A 17,248-nucleotide genomic window follows, 5' to 3' on the forward strand; every position below is an offset into this window, starting at 1 on the left:
TAAGATCTATGCAATCTTTTTCCTTGCTCTCTGTAACTCCCATTAATCAGAATTTATGTAAAGCGGCATTTTACCATGATTTTCTTTTTCACTCCTTTTTTTATTTTCATGAATGTTCTTCTGTTATTTGTCTTCATACTCGTACATCAATGAAAAATAAAAAGGAAGCCCTGCAGAACAGAACATCTATTCTCTTAACTTCACGAGCAACTTCTCCTGCACTTCACCGACGACCCGAAGCATTGTTCCCCGAGGAGAGGTTCAACTTTGCTTCACGCTCAGTCGCTTCCTGATACCGATGTGAAATGAGTCTTCGCTTATCACAGATCCTGAAAACATTCCCGAAGAGTGAGCACCGGAGCGCCGAGCTGAGGCCGGTTTCAAATTTTTCAGAGGGAAGGAATCCACGATGTTTTCCTGAAGCCACACTTGAACCACGAGAGGAGGAGGAGGAGGAGGAGGAGGAGGAGGAGGAGGAGGAGGAGGAGGAGGAGGGAGGAGGAGGGGGAGGAGAAGGGCGAAGAGGAGGAGTAGGAGGAGAATATACGAGGGAGCTTGGATTCTAGAAAGCGATTCACAGACGGTACAATCTTATAAGGCGAGGAGATGATGTGGAGAAAAAAAAAATGCCCAAGAGAGTAAAAAAAAAGAAGAAAAACTGGACTCAATTTCTTAAGCACTGCTAAGAACTAAGCACTTTATTCCCTCAACGCACCCTAAAGACTTAATTCTCCACACCTTCGGCACCTTAAGAGCATTGCCTCCTTTTAAAACCCACAGGAAAGTCCACGTCAGTCTGGAAGCCAAAGTCCCGCGGTGTGAACCTCAGGGGACAGACGGCCTTGCATCCTCCAGCTTGCCCCAGCCTCCCCCAGCCTCCTCCTTCACCTCCTGCTCCCGCCGTCCTCCTTTCGCACGGAACGCACAGCCATATATGAAGAAAAAGTGGGAGTGTTTCTTTTTTTCTTGTTTTTGTCTCCTGCTGGCCATTTGAGGTGTACTGGTAGTGGCGCGCTGTTTGTTCTCACATGCTCTCACACTGCAAGGCTGCCCGGGAGTGACTCACGCGAGGACACTGGATGAAACTGCGCTCCACAGCCACTGATAAAAAAAAAAAAAAAAAGAAGAAATAAATAAATATACATGATACCGAACACCAGAATAGGAGATGCCAAGGATGGGAGAGTACCAGAGAACCCAAGTGCCGGCAAAGTGCTATGGAGTGCCAGGAAATAATAAGTGATCGCTATAGGGACAACGGGAAGGAGTCAGCGAGTGTCAGGAGTGTCAGGATTAAAGCAGAGATGAAAGAGAAGTGCCAGGGAGTCTCAGAAAATAAGGAGTGATTGGTATAGGGAAGAAAGGAAAGGATAAGGGAAGAGTGCCAGGGGATGCCACGAAACACTATAGGAAACAATGAGGAATTAATGAGTGTCAGGATTGTCAGGACGAGGGAGAAGTGCCAATGAGTGTCATAAGCAAGAATTTCGGTATGTTTCTCAAGCCAGTAAGAGCCAAGGGTCGTGTGTCGGGGAGTAGCAGGCGCTGGGGACTGCCTGGTGGGAGTGCAGGGGACGGTGAATGCAGGGCAGTGTCAGGAGGCCAAGGGCACGACGTACTCATTATCACGGTCTCTGGGGCACTGACGACACGCAAGCATGGTAACAGTCACTAGCTGTCCTATATTTTCGTGGATTGAGTTTTAAACGATCGCCATATTAAATCTATATTCCTAGCAAAACCTTCATTTATTTGTGAGTTTTATCAGGAAAATCCGGTTTTCCTGGTTCAAGTATCTTTGTCGAATATTAAACAACAAAAGGGGAATACCTCAGCAAAATCTTGTATCTTGCAAATGAATAGTTTTCCATATAAGGTAACGTATTATCATGATTCAAAACAACAGAGGGGATACGTCAACCAATCAGCGAGTGAGAAAATAACCTAGTGACAGTATTAAGAACATAATCTAATAATTGTATTACTATTATTTAAGTTTCCGGTCCTTGACATCGGCCGGGTAGTGCCAAAGGGCCGCGTCGTGACTGGACAAGGGGACTGTGAGGGTGGCCAAGTTTCAAAGCCTCGCAAGGTGACTGGGTGACTCACGCGCCATAAACCAAGAGTGTGAGTTTATCAGTGTGTCGCCTCTTAGACCGTCACTTCTTTCCTTATCTCTCTCGCTCTCTTAGCTCGGCCCACCTCCTCCCCTCTTTCTCTCTCTCTCTCTCTCTCTCTCTCTCCCTCTCTCTCTGACAACAACACTCAACACTTTGTCTTTGGTCATCACGGCGTCTGTCTGTCTCACTTCACATCCTCTTCCTGTCTCCACCTCTCACCATCTTCCTCTCATCATCCCTTCCCTTCTCCCTTTTCTACCATCCCTCTCCCTTTAACCTTCCCTACCACTCCCTTTCATCATCTCTTCCCTCTCTCCCTCTTCTTCCATCGTTCTCCCATTCACCCTTGCTGTCTCTCCCTCTCATCACCCCTTCCTTTCTACCTATTCTCCCATCCTTCACTCTACCCTTCCTGCCCCTCTCCTCTCACTCACCCTCCCTGCCTCTCCTCTCCTTCACCCTCCCTGTCTCTTCCTCTCTTCTTCACCGCCCCTGCCTCCTCTTTCTCTCCTTCACCCTCCCTGCCTCTCTCTCTCTTCCTCCCAGGAGATAGCGGGGGTCCAGCTGCGGGCATGGCAGATTGGCAGACTGCACGTGGAGCCTTCATATCACGCTCGTTCATAGCAGCGTCTCGACTTTCTTCCTTCAGCCATCCACTTCGGGGTTAGCCATTCTCTCTCTCTCTCTCTCTCTCTCTCTCTCTCTCTCTCTCTCTCTCTCTCTCTCTCTCTCTCTTCTGGTTAATTAATGTGTCTTTTATCTCTGACTTTCTTTAGATTACGTTTTCAATGTTAACTCTCTCTCTCTCTCTCTCTCTCTCTCTCTCTCTCTCTCTCTCTCTCTCTCTCTCTCTCTCTCTCTCTCTCTCTCTCTCTCTTTTATGGTTAATTAACGTGATTTTTCCTCTCTGACTTTCTTTAGCTTACTTTTCCAATGCTAACACACACACACTCTCTCTCTCTCTCTCTCTCTCTCTCTCTCTCTCTCTCTCTCTCTCTCTCTCTCTCTCTCTCTCTCTCTCTCTTTCTCCACTCAGCTGTATAATTAAGTCCCAGATATAAACCGGACTGACCCCTTCTTCTTCTTCTACCTGCCCTCCTCGCACGCCCCGGACGCCGAGCTATAAAGCATATGGCCCGGCGAGCTGCTATCTGGCGCCTTCCTCCCTCCTGCCTCTCCTCTCTCCTCTTTCTCTCTCTCTCCTGCTCTTCGCTGCCTCGCTCCTCTGGACTCTCAAAGCAAGACACAAGCACTGCTATACACACAGATACGCAGTTCCTCCCTTGCCTTTAACTTCTAGTAGGGATTATTGCTGACTTAGGACTGCTTTTGGTACCTCTTTAAAATGAACTGTAAAGTTGTTTTTTTTTATTATTTTTGTGAAAGAAGCCTCGTTGTATTCGGTGATTGTTCAGTGCAGGGAGGATGAGAGAGAGAGAGAGAGAGAGAGAGAGAGAGAGAGAGAGAGAGAGAGAGAGAGAGAGAGAGAGAGAGAGAGAGAGAGAGAGAGAGAGAGAGAGAGAGAGAGAGAGACAGACAGACAGACAGACAGACAGACAGACAGACAGACAGACAGACAGACAGACAGACAGACAGATAGACAAACAGACAGACAGAGACAGATAGACAGACAGATAGACAGACAGACGGACAGAAAGAGAGAGGAGGGTTAGAAAAGAGGAAGAAAGGGAAAGAGAGATAGATGGATGGAGAAGAGAGAATGATGAGAGGCAGGTGCATGAAAGAGGGGAATGAAAGGAAGGGAGGAAGAGAAGAATGCATGGACAAGAAAGGTATAAATAAATAAAAAAATATGGGCATAGAAAATAAAAAAAAGAAAAAACATGGAGAAAGACAAGAAAGAAAGGAAAAATTTGAAGAAGGAAAGAGGAGAGAGAATAAATATGACGAAAAAAAAAAGAATACAAGAAAAGGAAGAAACGATAAAGTGAGAATGAAGCAAAAATTAGAGAAGAAGATAAAGGAAGGAACGAAAACTGGAAAAAGAGAAACAAAATTAGAGAAAAAGATTAAGGAAGAAGAAAACTAGAAAATTAGGAAGAAAAGGAAAGAGAGGAACTAGAAAGAAAATATAAAGATACAAAAGAAAAATAAAGAAAGAAAGAAGACTGGAAAAGCACATTAGACAGAAATAACTGAAATGATGAGGCAAAATCTTGACAGAGAGACAATCAGGAGACACACAAGGAACTAACGACCTGGTCAAGAGTAGCAGTGTTCGATGTGATAAGGGAAGAGTCATACTGAAGGAGGCGCTGAAGGGAGGACATGAATGAAAGGAGGAACGCAACCAAGAAGAAAGGTTTAGATGAAAGAATAAGGTGTATATACTAATTAGGGAGAATAATGGAGAATAACAGAGGGAGGCAAGAAAACAGAGATAAAATAGAGAAGTAAAATGACCGAATACAAAATATTATCGAATGAAGCAGCAAAAATGCGAGAAAGGAACGGAGAATGGTTGGAAATAGACAGAAACAGTATGAAGGAAAACAAAAGGAAACAAAATTACAAAAAAATACAAATATGAAATGCAGGACGAAGTACAGAAAACCAAAGACTACCCACAGGAACGCAGAGAAGGAGAGAGACAGCGGAAGAGGACGAAAGCACCAGGCATGGAGGCATTGAGGTTAGGGGGATACAAAGGGAGTTATGCCAGAGTAGGGCTGCGAGGAACCAGAAGAAGAGGGGTGAGGTGTTAAGGCAGTACCGTATCTAGGCAGAAATGTTAGGAGGTCACGGCAAGGGCGGAGCTGCGATGGTCGTCCCCCGATAAGATCCAAGCAATACCTCCTCTCCTACTCTCCCTGCTGTCCCATCCCTCTCCCTCTCTTGCTATCTTCTCGGCCGGCGTCAGAAGCACAACCTCGCCCTTGACAGACATCCAGACATCCCCCAGACATCGCTCAATAGCTTCTGCAGGAGCTGGAAGGAAGTAGCGAAGGGCATGGATAGACAAGTGAAGGAGGGGAGGACTGCAGGAGAAGTTGAGTTAAGGAAGGAGTCATACCGAAGGAGGCGCTGAAGGGAGGATGAGAATGGAGGAAACAACACGACTAGGGAAGAAAGTTGAGATGAAAGATGAGGTTTGTATAAGGTAAATATAAAAAGCAAGTAGCCAAAGATAAAATTGAGGAGTAAAATAACTAAACACACAGTAATGGTATGGAAAGACTGACGAGAGAAGTGTGGATGGAAAGGACTGCAGAAGTGGAATTGTGTGGAGGGAGGATTGGTGAGGCCGAGCAGGTGCGGAGGGAAGGATGGTGTACGTGGTGCGCGGGAGCTTATGGAAAGGTGGAGGAACTTGCATCCCCGCCTTGGGTACTTCAGGTATGCAGATTATGTTAGAGGTGAGTGGGCGAGCTGGGGAGGTGTGGGGGGGAGGTGGTTCGGGAGGTGGGAAAAAAACTACACAGACCAGAAAGAAACACATGTAAGGATGATAAAGAAGATGAGGAAGAAGAGATGATGCAAGAGAAGAAAAAAGAAAAAAAAGGAGGAAGATGAGCAGGAAGAGAAAAAAAAAAACTAAGCTGACTATAACGAAACACTTGTAAGATGAAGAAGATGAGTAAGATGAAGAAGATGAGAAAGAAGAGAAGATACAATAGAAGGAATGAGAAAAATATGATTAATATTAAAACAAAAAAATAAAAGAAAAGGAAGAGTTCGAGAAGGAAGAACACAAAGAAACACAAATGAAGAACAAACAGAAGCAGAAGTACTAGTTCTTACAAGACTGTTTGTGATAACCTGCAGTATCGAATCTAAAGTAGGAGACGTAGGATAGTAAAGACGAAGGAAGAGAAAGAAGAAACGTTAACAAAACACAAACCAGAGCGAGAGCAAGAGAGAGAGAGAGAGAGAGAGAGAGAGAGAGAGAGAGAGAGAGAGAGAGAGAGAGAGAGAGAGAGAGAGAGAGAGAGAGAGAGAGAGAGAGAGAGAAACGATTACAAATGAACATGAAGAAGATGCGTAAGAAGGAGATGCAAATAGACTAGAAAAAAATAATAATAATTCACAGATTCAGAGCGACAGAGGAAAAAATCCTTCTACTGCTTAACTCAAACGGTCTGAGATGCAGCGCGGCGTGAGATGCAATCAATTAAGCCTCAGAATGGAGGGTTTCAGCCTGTACAAAGGGGCACCCAGAGCCTCCCGGGCCGCTAGCATTAAGGGCGCCAAGATAAGGGAACAGCGTCAGAATAGCAATGATCGATGCCTTCCGCCACGAACCTCAAGACACGATGCAGTAATAACAAGGAGAGAGAGAGAGAGAGAGAGAGAGAGAGAGAGAGAGAGAGAGAGAGAGAGAGAGAGAGAGAGAGAGAGAGAGAGAGAGAGAGAGAGAGAGAGAGAGAGAGAGAGAGAGAGAGAGAGAGAGCAAAAGGTTCCCAGATTAGAGAACCAGCCACCTGTCCCTCACCTGTCCACCTGTTCTTACTTCAGTCCCTCCTCTTCTTCCTTCTAGAGTAGTGACAGAGGAGGAATTGGGGAGGAGGGGAAGGATAGGTAGTGGCAACAGAGACGGACTGACACGAGGCGACATCTTTACCATATGAGAGCAACAGCCTTGAACTTGTAGCCAAATGAGAAGAGCCACCTGACCTTTCTCTTTCTTTCTCTCTCTCTCTCTAAGGAAGACAGACAAGGGAAAGAAAACATGCTGGCAACGAAATGATAAAAGTTAAAACGAAGATGTTGGTGATGAAACGTAAAAATTTAAAAGGATATGAGGAGGAGGAAAGGAGTGTTAATTTCAACCCTGATGATGATGGAGAGAGAGAGAGAGAGAGAGAGAGAGAGAGAGAGAGAGAGAGAGAGAGAGAGAGAGAGAGAGAGAGAGAGAGAGAGAGAGAGAGAGAGAGATAGAGCAGGGAATAAAGACATAAATGGATACTCAACACGAAACGCGATAATGAAAGAAGAAAAGAGAAAAATATATAAGAAGAAGAAGAAGAAGAAGAAGAAGAAGAAGAAGAAGAGGAAGAAGAAGAAGGAGTAGAAGGGAAAAAGATAGATGTTAAGGCTTGAGGGACACTGGGTGGACATGATGGTGTGTGACGATGATGGATGATGATGATGAAGAAGGAGGTGGAGATGGTAGAGGTGGCAGTGGTGGTGATGGTGGTGGCGGTGGTGGTGGCGGCGGCGGTAGTGGTGGTGGTGGTGGCGCTGGTGATGTAGCTGTAGTGATGGTAATGATGATGACAAGTGGTAGTGCGATAATGTATGATAATAAGGCCGTTTGGTGTTGGACAGGGTTGGTGGTGGTGGTGGTGGTGGTGGTGGCATGTGTCGTGTGATGATGTCTGATAAGCTGTCATAATCTAAGCTTATCAGAACACCAACGTGGCATGGACCCTGTTCGAAATCTTGAGGCTGTTAACTCTCTCTCTCTCTCTCTCTCTCTCTCTCTCTCTCTCTCTCTCTCTCTCTCTCATCACCCACCCTTTTTTCATTGAGAGAGAGAGAGAGAGAGAGAGAGAGAGAGAGAGAGAGAGAGAGAGAGAGAGAGAGAGAGAGAGAGAGAGAGAGAGAGAAACAGGCAAAGAAAGCTAGTCAGACGTAATGATAGGTACGTATAGACGGAGAGAGAGAGAGAGAGAGAGAGAGAGAGAGAGAGAGAGAGAGAGAGAGAGAGAGAGAGAGAGAGAGAGAGAGAGAGAGAGAGAAACCACTCCCCGAGGGTCACACATTCAATTCAAGACTCAACCATCGATTAAACATGAAACCCGAGGGAAAGAAGAAAGAGGAGGGGGAGGAGGAGGAGGAGGAGGAGGAGGAGGAGAACACCCAGGGCCATGCGGTGGACGATTCTCTCCCCTCTCCCCTCTCTCTCCTCTCCCCTCCTCCCCACACAACACTTTCAAGGTACAACGACTAATACGACCTTGGGATGAAATAAAACAAGACAGGAAGACACGAGGGAGAAAATGTGACGTTTGCCTTTAACTTACTACTCGAAAACCTGTTGTTCCTGTGTGTGATCTGGATGTTTTATGATGATAGGAAAGCCAGAGAGAGAGAGAGAGAGAGAGAGAGAGAGAGAGAGAGAGAGAGAGAGAGAGAGAGAGAGAGAGAGATGTCACTCCACGAGAAATATTGCCAACGTTTTCATTTTTCAGTGCATACATTTTTGTTTCTTCTTTTTCTTCTTATTTAAACATCCTGAGGGAACGTGGAGGGAGGGAGGGAGGGAGGGACGGAGGGAGGGAGGGAGGGAAGGAAGGAAGGAAGGAAGATAGTAAAGGGAAGCTCTGGAGAAGCAATAGATGGCTTACTCTCTCTCTCTCTCTCTCTCTCTCTCTCTCTCTCTCTCTCTCTCTCTCTCTCTCTCTCTCTCTCTCTCTCTCTCTCTCTAACTACACTTTCGCAGATTCTCTTAGATGCGTGTAAACTTTCAGCGAACACCGAATATGGAAACACACACACACACACACACACACACACACACACACACACACACACACACACACACACACACACACACACACACACACACACACACACACACACACACACACACGAGGGTTCAGAATTCGTGTATAAATAATTAAATAAAGCGACCAGGTTGCTGCCACTTACCGTCAGTTCAGCGGCGGCGGCAGCAGGCGGGCGGGTGGGAGGATATATTTTTTCTTTTCTTTTTTTCTTTTACTCTTTACGTGTTGTTTTTACAGGTTGCAGTGCGACAGACAGGCCAACCAGTTACTGACTTACACACACACACACACACACACACACACACACACACACACACACACACAGGTATAGTCGTCACAATCCTGCAAGTTTCTGTGCCTGTGATGCTCTGTGCCTCCTTCCGTAGCGTTATATTTTCATTCAAGGCTATTTGTATTATTGAATATTTTGGCGTCCTATTTCAGCTACTACTAACAGGATGTAGCGGGAATAATTAGTATTTTCAAGCATGTTTTCGTGATTCTGATGATAGTTTAACAAATAATTCTGCATCATCAATGAGAAAAACAGCTATGAAAACCTTCAGCTACTACTAATAGGTTGTAGCACAAATTATTAGGGTTTTCAAGGATGTTTTCGTGATTCTAATGATAGTTTAACAAGGATTATACACCGTCAGTGAGAAAGACACCCATGAGAACCTGACTGATCGCTTTGTAGTCTTTGTAAAATAGCTTTTATTCTGAAGTACTCTTATCTGCTGACTTATAAAACTTGACAATTGATAGATTATTAAATTATTAACAGATCAGACGGCTTGAGATTGAGGAAAAAGATAAATATACAGTGAGCGTGAGTACTGTGTGTTACTTTTGATCAATATTATACTATATCTTTAAATTTACTATTATTTTTGTTTTCAAGAGAGTATCAACACACTTCAAAAACTCATCTGGCAACATCATTAGATTTCGAACACTTTTCTTTTTTTCAACAAAAGAGTATCAAAGACACTTAAAAAATCACAATTAACGACACCTTTAGAATTTTTAATCTATTTATTTTATTTATTTTTTTTTCAAGTATCAAGACAACTTTAAAAACTCAACTGGCCACACCTTGAAATTATTCCTTTACTAATTCTTTAAGAGAGTGACATGAAGTGTGGTATTTCTTCTTTTTTTTCGCGCTTCGTAGATTTCCCTTACAAATAAAAAATAAATAAATAAATAAATACATACACACACACAAGGTAAGTACACCGTCTCTGTCCGTCCGCCCGTCGCACCCATTCGTAATACATTCACATACCTGCGATAGAATGGGGAAAAAACACATGATATACAATATGCAGTCATTTAGATACGCTATATTGCTTTTACCTTAACTTTAAATCTGTGGCGCGCTGCAAAAACAAACTTTCCGAGATAATCAACTCAGATCTTTATTATTATCTCTTTACCAACGTAATTAAACAAAAGATTAGACTCCATTTTTTCCACCAACCTCACAAGATAAATGAAAATAAGTGTGTGTGTGGGTGGGTGGGTGGGTGGGTGGGTGGCTGTGTTGGTGAAGACTAGTTGTCGTGCACTGTGAAGGCGCATGTGTGTTGCGTATATGTGCTGACGCTTGGGAGGATGTGGTGGTGGTGGTGGTGGTGGTGAAGAGTAAGGGTGATAAATTGTGGGTTAGCTTAGGGAGAGGAAGAAGAGGACAGGTTTGCAGAGAGAGAGAGAGAGAGAGAGAGAGAGAGAGAGAGAGAGAGAGAGAGAGAGAGAGAGAGAGAGAGAGAGAGAGAGAGAGAGAGAAATGTGCGGGGGTGTCAAGGAGTGGCAGGTGTGTGTGTGTGTGTGTGTGTGTGTGTGTGTGTGTGTGTGTGTGTGTGTGTGTGTGTGTGTGTGTGTGTGGTGAGGCAGACGCGTCTAGTGATAGTATCTGTTTAAAGTTTAGTGGCCACACCCTCCTGATCAAACTTTAGGAGACACTTTGCCCCCGAACGCTGTCTGTCTCTCCCTCTCTCTCCCCTTCCTTTCTCTCCCTCTTCCCTACCTTCATCCTTTCCTGCTTCCCTCTTTTCCGTTTCCTCCCTCCTGAGACATCTATAGCATGGGCAGGAAAAACGGAATGAAGAGAAGGAACAGAGAAGATTAAGACTGTAGAAAGGTGACATCTATTGAAGTAAGAATAAAGTAAGTGTAATAAACAAGTAGATTCCAGTTACGTGCAAACTATTTAAAGCAAAGAAATAAAAAGCCTTCAGTCTCAGTAATTCTCAAGAGGAAAGAGAAGAAATACAAGAAGACAGTTGTTACGAGACGCATCTGTCAAGGTGTGGAAGAAGAGAAGAGAAGAGAAGAGAAGAGAAGAAAAGACCCAGACACGTAACTCAAAGCACTCCATTTCCCTTTACCCTCTCTACATATATAAGCCATACAGTAATTCCCAACACACATACACACACAACACAGAAAAAAAACCGTAAAACCAAGTAATTAACCTAAAACGAGAGAAGAAAAGATATCATTCAACGTACTTCAGTTTCTTCACCCTTTATATATAAACCAATCAGTAATTCCAAGCACACAAATAGCAAAACCTCCAAGTGATTTACCCAACGACCTTCATTCACATGTACTAGTTCCCCCTCACAAGTCCTGCTTCTTAATATAGCGCCTGCATTCACACCGAGCATTCGTCTTGCTGCTCATAATCGATAAAGCAAGCAACAGATTCCTATCAGGCAAAGGTGAACCCAGTCAAACGTGCGTCACTGTGAGTATGAGGTCGTCGTCTTCCCCACCGGCACCACCACCATCGCCACCAGGACTAGCAGAAGGAGGAGCAGCAACAGGGCACTTTACTTAGCTGGGTGAGCTGCCGTGGGAAAGGTTTGCGTTGACATGTGAGAAAGACAGGGAGAGAGGGAGTGAAAGGAGTGATACAGAGAGGGAGGGAATATGTGATAAAGACGGAGGGAAGGAACGAGTGAGAAAGAGGAAGGAAAAGAAAGAAAGAGAGCGAGTGAGAAGGGAACGAATAAAGGAAGAGAGAAGGAACGAGTGAAAGAGGGAGGGAACAAGGAAGAAGAATGAACGAGTGTGTGAAAGAGATAGAGGAAAAAAATAAGTGAGACGAAATAAGACGGATACGAATGAATAAGAGAGATGGAAGCGTAGAAGAGGAAAGAGAAAACGATTGAGAGGGAATGGGAGGGAGACGAATAAATGAAAGGGCGAGGGACGAAAAAAGGAGATGAAAAGGAAACAAGCACCAATGGGAAAATGATAAAGGTAACGGAAGGGGAGGGAAGAGAAGAGAGGCGCAGTGAGTGGGAGGGAATGACATGGAGGAAAGCGTATTTAGCATAGGAGTGGGAGGGTGGAATGGAATGGAGAGGAGAGAGATGCTGTGGGAGAGGAAGGGGGACAGAGTAGGAGGAGGAGGAGGAGGGAGAGAGAGGCGAAGTGGTGATGGAGAAGTTTAACTAATGACGAGAGGACAGGCCAAGGAGGAGGCACTTAACATGTCCTCCACCACCATCACCACCACCACCAAAACACACCTTCACAACCCAACGCACAGGTGTTCAAAGACCGTCCTGACCAGAGAGAGAGAGAGAGAGAGAGATGAGAAGCGTGTCTAGTCTACCCTGAGGTCCTTCACTAACGAAGACCTCACCAGCCAGGCAACCAGTCAGCCAGTCCTTGCCAGTCCCACCCATCACATCACTTCTACCAACCTACCAACTCTCACCCTGACCCCCCACATCCCTATACCCTCTCTCTCTTCTTACCTACCTACCTACCAGAACACCCTATTCCCCCCACCCCCGCCCTCTCTCTCTCTCTCTCTCTCTCTGCCTTCCCACCAGAACAAGCTGTCCATTCTCAATTAATCACTGAGGAAGGGACACGACTAATCCCCTTCCACAAACTGGGATTCAGACGCCGTTAGCCTCGGGGTCGTGCTGTAGTTAAGCCCACACAATATTTAGTAATGTCTCCTTCCCGTCCGCTGGGTAAACAAGGCGTCCCGGATTGTTTGTTTATGTGGGTCGTTACGCCCTCCTCCACCAGATGGCTCTGCTCGGCTCATCAGCTGGGGAGGGGAACAGGGAGGAGGCGGTGAGGCTGTGACGGGCAGATGGCGTGGAGCAGGAAGACGAAGAGAGGGAAGGAATGGAAGGGAGGAAAGGATGTACAGGGGAGAAGGATGAAGGTAGGAGGTGAGGAAGAGAGGGTGAATAAGAATGAGATATGGTACAAGTGACTGAGGATTTTGTGATCGTGTGTGTGTGTGTGTGTGTGGGTGTGGGTGTGAGTGAGAATGAGAGAGAGAGAGAGAGAGAGAGAGAGAGAGAGAGAGAGAGAGAGAGAGAAGGGGAGGGATAGGGGAAAGGAGGAAGGGCGGGTACATCCTGACAACTTTCTAAGGTACATGTAAACAACCACAGAAAAAAATAAATAAATAAATAAAAAAAAGTAAAAAAAAACAACAACAAATATATACTAACATACGAACAAAAAATATATACCTACACAAAAATCAATGAAACCGAAATATTCCAAGTCTCCCGAGGTACAAAGGAACAGTGAAGGGAGATGCAGGTAAGAAATATACAAGCACCGTGTTCCCCTTTGGCGGTTCCTGCACTGCTGTTGGCCCAGAGTGCTGCCCACCGCGACGCCCAGACTGTCTTGGGGTTCACACGTGGAGTCCTGTTTTTGCACGGTGGAGTAAATGAAGGAGGACTAGGAGGAGGAAGAGGAACAGCAAGAGCAGCACCAGCAGGAGGAGGAGAACGAGGAGGAGGAGGAGTAATGAAGGAAGCTAGTTATGGAGTATATTTGGATAAGAAAGGAAAGAGGATGAAAAAGAAAAAAAAAGAAAGGAAGAGAGGTAACTATAGAATTAACTGTCATGTTCTCGATGGTAGTGATGGTTGTAGTATTGGTGGTAGTGGTTGTGGTGGTGGTGGTGTGGTGGTGGAACAAAGTCCTCTAATAAACATGACTTTCTCTTAACCATCCCAGAGAGAGAGAGAGAGAGAGAGAGAGAGAGAGAGAGAGAGAGAGAGAGAGAGAGAGAGAGAGAGAGAGAGAGAGAGAGAGAGAGAGAGAGAGAGAGAGAGAGAGAGAAAGAAAGAAAGAAAGAAAGAAAGAAAGAAAGAAAGAAAGAAAGAAAGAAAGAAAGAAAGAAAGAAAGAAAGAAAGAAAGAGAGAGAGAGAGAGAGAGAGAGAGAGAGAGAGAGAGAGAGAGAGAGAGAGAGACGCTCTTACTAAACACTCCTGGCCATCATTATCACTAAAGCCACGCCTTGAACAGAAGTAAAAAAAAAAAAAAGAGAGAGAAAGAGAAACAGAAAAAGAAAGAAACCCAAATGACTTCCTATATCAAGAGCTTTAACAATTATCAGCAGTGCATCGGGAAGAGGTGGCGCTACCCTGCAATTGTGGATGATTCAGGCACTGGCGGCTGTGGGCGCCCCCTCACTCCCTGGAGCTGTGAAGGAACTCGCACTTCCAAGCCCCGGCCACACCAAGCATCTGTTTCTAGGTCTGGTGAAAATAAATTAACGTACAAAAAACACAACGCCATCTGTGGAGTGAAGGAGAAACTATTGTTGTTATTATTGGTACTGCTAATCATATTCCTCCTCTTCTTTGTCCTCTTCGTTTTCCTTCTCCTTCTCCTCCTACTACTACTATTACTATTACACCAGTTACTACTACTACTACCTCTACTGTTAATACTATTGCTGCTACTGGTGCCTTGATAGTGATGGTAAAACAGGTGGAGGCGATGACTAGTGGTGGTGAAGATGGTGTGGGAGAAGGTGAATGGTGCTGGTGAATGGAGGTGAGTGGTGGTGGTGGTGGTGGTGGTGGTGGTGGAAAATAACTATTGCAGCAAATACCACGTCATTCACAAACGACTCCTCTCTCTCTCTCTTTCTCTCTGGGCAACCTTTCAAGGGAGTTGTGAATGGAAGGTGCAGTCATGTTTTTTCCTCCCCTCTCGTTAAGTGAACGGTAGGTGTGTGAACTCAGAGAGAGAGAGAGAGAGAGAGAGAGAGAGAGAGAGAGAGAGAGAGAGAGAGAGAGAGAGAGAGAGAGAGAGAGAGAGAGAGAGAGAGAGAGAGAGAGAGAGAGAGAGAGAGAGAGAGAGAGAGAGAGAGAGAGAGAGAGAGAGAGAGAGAGAGAGAGAGAGAGAGAGAGAGAGAGAGAGAGAGAGAGAGAGAGAGAGAGAGAGAGAGAGAGAGAGAGAGAGAGAGAGAGAGAGAGAGAGAGAGACTACAAGACAAGTGAATTAAAACGAGATAAATATGCAAACCAAAAGATGCATCGAGGCAAAAAAAAAAAAAAAAAAAAAAAAAAAGAAAATACCGACTTGTATATTCTTAAACATTGCTCTTCATAATGACCTGAAGAGACAGAAGAGACTAGATAAAGAGATGAATTTTGCTTTGGTGGCCTGGAATAGATGGGCAGGCAGCAGAGATGAGTGGCGGAGGAGGAGGAGAAAGAAAAGAAAGCCTTTATTCTACAGTGGAATCATAGAGACAAAATTTAATGATGACGAAAATTTTAGTGTTCAGAATTCAAAAGCATCATTTAACCCTTTCAATCCATCAATCTTTATGAATTTCTTGATCATTAGTCTGTGGATCAATGCAATTCTCAGCAATTTTAGTTAACGGTTCCCTTTAATTTTCCTTCTTTAATTACTAGGTTACTCCAGTTTCTTTTTTTTTTATATAAGTCTTGCCTCTAACTAAATTTCCTTACTTCTTCCACCTTATTATTTTTATGCGGTATCGAATGTAACACAGTTTTCAAGAGTTTCAGCTAACTGTTAATGTGAATCATCTTTTTTTTAATTACTAGGTTCCTCAAGTTTAATTTTTTGTCTTACTTCTTACTAAATTTCATTAATTCTTCCACCTTATTATTTTTATGCAGTCTCGCATGTAACACAGTTTTCAGGAATCTTAGCTAACTGTTAATGTGAACCTTCTTTTTTAATTAAAAGGTTCCTCCATTCTCTAGTCTTGCCCGTAGCTATATTTCTTAAAATCACAAGCATTATTATTATCATTCTTATACGAAGCCTTTAGTTTAATACAGTTTTCCACAATCTTGGTTAACTGTTAATCTGAATCTTCCTTCGTTAATTAGCAGGTTCACTCCTCAACTTTCTCGTCCTGCGTCTCACTAATATTTCTTCAATTCTTTACCTGGAGATTTAACACTCGATATATTTTTTGTATGGTTACAGATCGAGTTTACTGGCGGGTTAAGGAGGAGGCTGCGGTATCATATTACTCGCATTATCAAGGCGGTAACAACCTCTGATAACTGACTAGTCTTCCTGTAATTAAACGCCTACATGTTCTGCTCGACCCTCTATGCTGATTCTACATTCTTATTTACCTTTCCTCACCATTACAATTTTTACACATAACTATATTGTAACTATTTTCTTTCTTCAGCTCAGTCAAGTGATACAAAACAAGTGGCAGAGAGAGAGAGAGAGAGAGAGAGAGAGAGAGAGAGAGAGAGAGAGAGAGAGAGAGAGAGAGAGAGAGAGAGAGAGAGAGAGAGAGAGCAGTAGGACGGGTGGCGGACAGACAGAGACAGGTGGATAGATAAAGCGACAAAGAAAGCAGGAACGAGAGAGAAGGAGGAGGCGGAGGCTTAGGTGGGGGGATTCAGACAGACAGAGAGACACAGATAAGACGAGAAGAAAAAACAGAATATATAGTGAGGGAGATTACAAAACAGGAATACTATTACTGTTACTACTGCTACTACCACTAGTATCACTGCTACTACTACTATTACTACTACTACATAGAAAATAATTTAGGTGATAAGTTTGTCGCTCTATAAGAATAATAAATTGATAAAAATAAACTACTGCTTCTGTTACTACTACCACTACTACTACTACTACTACTACTATTACTACTACTACCTCACCACCATAACTAAAACCAATAGTAACACCAATTATGCTTGTATTCACGACCAAATCACCACTACTCAGTCACCACCACTACCACCACCATCCACTCACTCATCCACACTCACACATCCACTAACCTCCACTCTCTCTCTCTCTCTCTCTCTCTCTCTCTCTCTCTCTCTCTCTCTCTCTCTCTCCTGACTACAGCACTGCAGTCACCCCCCCATTCCCGACGCTGTGCCTGCCCCGTGCCCCGCGTCAGGCAGGCCCATCCGCGTCCCGCCCTTCAATACCCATTAATTAACCCTGTGTAGCTGCGCCAGGTACCTCTCCCCCCCAATTCCTCTCTGACCAGACACCCCCCACCTCCTCTCTCTAAGCCCCGACATATTAGGTGAGAAAGTACCGGGCCAAGATCTGCTCCTCCCAATACTGCTAGTTTTCTGCTTCCCTCTGCTTCTTCTACTGGTTGTTTTCTTCGTGTCTTTTTCTATGGTTTCATCTCCTCCTCCTCCTCGTCTATCATGGCCTGTTTTTTTTTTTTTATTGTATTTATTTAGTTTTGATGTTATTCTTTCCTTTTCCCCTTCTCCTGTTTGTTTTCTTCGTGTTTTTATTCTTCTTTTTTTACGAGTATGTTCTCATTTCCTTCATCTTCTTGTCTATCGTTCTCTGTCTTTTTAGTTATTTTTTTATAGTATTTA

The 17,248-nt window shown here is 44.2% G+C and overlaps 1 long non-coding RNA gene across 1 annotated transcript in view; it reads right to left on the minus strand.

The window, feature by feature from the left end:
- Positions 1-602: 602 nt before the first annotated feature.
- Positions 603-17,248, minus strand: part of LOC135100320 (uncharacterized) — a 73,995-nt gene continuing 57,349 nt past the window's right edge. Inside the window, exon 3 of the long non-coding RNA XR_010268604.1 lies at positions 603-1,101. This is a non-coding gene — a long non-coding RNA (uncharacterized LOC135100320). The remainder of the gene's footprint in view (positions 1,102-17,248) is intronic.

The sequence above is a fragment of the Scylla paramamosain genome, chromosome 5 (assembly GCF_035594125.1).
Source record: "Scylla paramamosain isolate STU-SP2022 chromosome 5, ASM3559412v1, whole genome shotgun sequence".
NCBI lineage: Eukaryota > Metazoa > Arthropoda > Malacostraca > Decapoda > Portunidae > Scylla > Scylla paramamosain.